Consider the following 4,133-nt stretch of genomic DNA (forward strand, 5'->3'; position numbering starts at 1 on the left):
TTGAGTCCCGGACCCGGTGGCTTAAACTCACGCCAGGTGCGTGTGCGTGAGTGCCCAAGATCCCGAGAGGAGAATGGAGGAGAAGGGATTGCAGCGTGACCATCCCCTCCTGGGGGGGTGCACCATTTCTCACTTTCTGTCTCTCTGTCTCTGGCGAGAGCACGTGCCCTATAGCAAAAACCTCTCCAAGAAAAGAGAGAATACATGACCCCAGGTCAGCCCGTGAGACTCAGCTCTGGGACTTCTGCAGAACTGATGAGAAAGGGCAGCAACTCGAGGTCCAGGGGCGATGGAGGTGCTGGAGGGCCCAGACCCAGCCCAGAGCTGCTGAGGCCACCTGTCACCACGAGGCAAGAGCCTGAGGGCTGTGAGGCCCTGATGACATTGTCAGAGCCTCTGGATCCAGCTGTGCCTGAAGGTGACACCCCCAAACTTCTTACTCCCATGAGCCAGTTCACTGGGGGGAGCAGTCCTTAACACACTGAACTGCTGAGCTGGGAGCCACATGGCCAACCATGGGTTCGGATCCCCGTCCTAGTTGATTGAAACACACAGGCACATGTGCCCAAGAGCCTGAGGAGGGGAGGGCGGAGAAAGAGGGGAGCATGACAAGGCCCTGTCAAAGGCTTCTCTATCAGAAATTCTTTTTTTTTTTTTTTCTTGTTATAGGGCACGTGTGCTCACCAGAAAGACAGAGACAGAAAGTGAGAAATCACCCCTCCAGGGGGGGATGGCCACGCCGCAATCCCTTCTCCTTCTCCTCTCAAGATCTTGGGCACGCACGCACATGCGCCCGGTGTGAGTTTAAGCCACCGGGTCCAGGACTCGAACTGCGGTCAACTACAAGGGAGTCCAGTGACGTAGCCATGACGCCATCTGCTGGTCCCCTCTCTATCACAAGTTCTAAAACCCCAGTTCTGTGGGGCCAGGCACCGTGAGCTGGGGTTTTCTGCTATGACCACAGGATCTGGGCCACCCTCTCCCACCTCAGCCCAGGCTGGGGCAGGGCTGAGACGGAAGAATGGAAGGGGCAGAGCTCAGGGAGCCCCGATGAGGGCTGAGAGCACCCGGCTTCTCGGGGGCCTCACCCACCGTGGTTGAAGTTCACAGACAGCAGAGTGGGGGTGGTGTGGGCTCTCATGGGCCAGCCAGGAAACCAAGCCCTTGTGACCATGGCAACAGAGCCCCATGGGCCAGGGTCCCCGAGTTCCCGACTCGGCCCTCCTTCCCTTCTGCACCCCCACAGCCCCTGACGACTCTCCCACGGCCCTGCGGAGCTTCCATCTATTACTCTTCATGACAGTCCCCCATGGTGGCCCCTGCCCACAGGGCCCGCCCTCCCACCTGCCCAAAGCCTCCTAACTTGCAAGGCCTAAAGCCACGCCGCCCTGGGGACCAGCCTCGGGGAGGCCACATCACCCCTCAGGCACCTGACGCGAAGGACATACCTGACTTCTCTCCTCCCTCCCCCAGCACTAGGAGCCCCCTCAGCATCCTCGCCTCAGTCAGGCTGCACCCCATTCCTTCACACGGGGACCCCTGGGGCACACGGGGAAAAGAGAGGGTGACACAGCCCCCAGACCTCCCTTTCCCACTCCCGTGGGCTCTAGGTGGACGTGCGGAGTGGCTGTGCGCCCCTGTGGCTAACTGGCACTCAGTTAAACGCCAGATTAAGCACGGCTCAGGGCCTCCTGCAGGCCCCGGGGCAGGGGCTGCCTCTCCCCCTGCTGCATTACAGGGATCCTGTAAGACAGGCTTCCCCGAGCCCCCACCCCAGCTCCTGGACCACACAGTGCAGCCCGGGGAGAGCCCGCCCACGGGCCACTGCCAGGGAAACGCCTCGCAGCAGTGAGCTCCTACACAACCGTCAAGACCCAGTACAAAGCCAGCCCCTCGCTGGCCCAGCTACAGTCCCGACCTCTGTGGCCAACTACAGAGCTGGTGCTTACAAGTTCAATCCCAGCTCCCTGCCCTCGAGGCGGGCCCTGTTTTACGGATGGGGAAACAGGCACAGAGAGTGGCTTCCGGTATTACACAGTCACTACTCACACTAAGGCCCTGGGGCCCCTCCCAGTGCCCGCGGACGCAGGCAGATGACGCGCACTCTGTCGACGCTCCCTGGTGTAACCGGGCTGGGCCCCCTGCACCGGCCATCGGGGTCAGATCGCAGAAGCAGGCGCTGGCACCACTGAGTCCCACGACAAGGCTGAGCCCCACTGTGTGCACTGAGTCCCATGACAAGGCTGAGCCCCACTGTGTGCACTGAGCCCCACTGTGTGCATGGCCCTGGGTGGCTGAGCGGGTCCCCACACCAGAGTGGGAGCCCTGGCTGCCCCAGATGGGGACACCACGCTCAGGCCCTCCCCTACGGCTCAGCCCCGCAGCTGCCTGGCCAGCTCCTGGGGCTGGAAGGCTCGGATCCGGGGCCCGAGTTAAGCATCATCCTATGGGTCTCCTCAGAGCAGCCCTGAGGGTCTGACGGGGCAGGAGTGGGACCAGAGGTCCAGGTGGAGACACGGAGCCCCCCCGGTGCTGCTGTGGGTAGACGGGGCTCCCAGGGGAGCCCCTGAGTCGAGTGCTGAGAGTCTCTGGGGACTGGGCTGCCCCCCGGGCATGCAGGCCCAGGGTGAGACCCCAGGGCCCTCCTGCGGGGCGCCAGGGCACCAGGGGGCCCGGTGGCTATGTGAGTTGTGCCATCCGGAACACGGGTGGACACACGCATTTGCTGGAGAGAAGGGTACAGGCAGAGCCCCACGGTGACCCCTCCCAGCCCTGATCTGAGACTGGCCGGGCAGCCAGGTCCCAGGGCATGAACTGGGGCTTTGGGACTCCAATATGCGCTCTGTCGGGTTCAGCCATCCTGCCGGGCTAGCTCTTATGCACCCCAGCCGAGGCCCCAGAAACCCCATGTGGTCATGCCTGGCACAAGGCAGGGTAGCCTCAGAGGCTCGCAGGGCCAAGGGGGAGCTGCCTGGCAAGTGGACACAGCCCCGGATGCCCAGGGGTGAAGAGCTGTATTTCCATGCCGACGTGTCCACTGCAGCCCCAGTCTCCTGACAGACGAGACCAGCGTCCTGCAGCGCCGAGAGGGCCAGGCCTGACTGGCCCGCATCACCTGTGGGCCCCAGAGGCCCTGCGAATGCTCGTTTCCCAAGGCCGGCCAGGTCTCCCTGCCCTGGGACACCTGCAGCCCCACCTGCCCCTGGGCCCCTGCTGCCCACGGGAAACGGAGGCAGGGACGGTTCCACCCTGCTTCTCATTTTGTTTTGTTTTTCAGGTTTTTGCCATAGGGTGTGTGTGCTGGCCAGAGACAGATGGAGTGAGACAAAAAGAGGGAAAGCGAGAAATCACCCCTCAGGGGGGATGGCCACGTGGCAATCCCTTCTCCTCCATTCTCCTCTCAGGAATTGGGGCATGCACGCACATGCGCCTGGTGTGGTTTTCAAGCTGCTGGGTCTGGGACTTGAACTGCAGTTGGCCAGGTGGGAGTTCAGAGCCTTAACCACCATGCTACCTCCTGGCCCCCCCTTTTCTGATTTTTGGAAAAGGTGTGACCATGGGATCCCGAGCCAGAGGGACTTGGGTTCAAGATACAACCCTGAGACTTCCTGGCTGGGAGCCTCTATGCAAATCACCTCCAGAGGCCTCAGCGACACCACCCGACTTGCAAGTGTTAGGGACGATATTGAAAGTCCAGTTCAGGGGCTGGCATGTGGTGTGGGGTGCTGGACTCCTACATGGCTGACCGTGGTTCGAGTCCCAGACCTGGTGGCTTGTTTTCTTGCTTTCTCTCTCTGGTCCAATTAAATAATAATAAATAAAATAAGAACTAATTCTTTAAAAAAAAAAAAGAAAGTTCAATTCCAAAGCGCCCAGCAGCTGTGTGAGGAGCGGAAGCTGGAGGGCAGGGGAGTTACAGGTGTCTGAAAGCGGTTGCACTTTCTCCCTAGAATGGTGTTTCTCTCTCTTTTTTCTTTTGTTCTTTTTTAAAAAAGAATTTTTTTTTTTAACTTTATTCATTCATTCATTCCACTTTGACCAGAGAGGGACAGAGAGAGAGAGAGAAGTCGAGAAAGCAAGCCACCAGGTCCAGAACTTGAACCACAGTGGGCCATCCGGGAGTCCACCACCCT

General features: G+C 60.2%; 1 protein-coding gene across 1 annotated transcript in view; it reads right to left on the bottom strand.

The window, feature by feature from the left end:
• The window catches only part of PLXND1 (plexin D1), a gene marked incomplete at its 5' end in the record, with an annotated part of 61,425 nt that overhangs the window by 29,944 nt on the left and 27,348 nt on the right, over positions 1–4,133 (bottom strand).

Source organism: Tupaia chinensis, unplaced genomic scaffold (genome assembly GCF_000334495.1).
Source record: "Tupaia chinensis unplaced genomic scaffold, TupChi_1.0 Scaffold000704_1, whole genome shotgun sequence".
Taxonomy (NCBI): domain Eukaryota; kingdom Metazoa; phylum Chordata; class Mammalia; order Scandentia; family Tupaiidae; genus Tupaia; species Tupaia belangeri.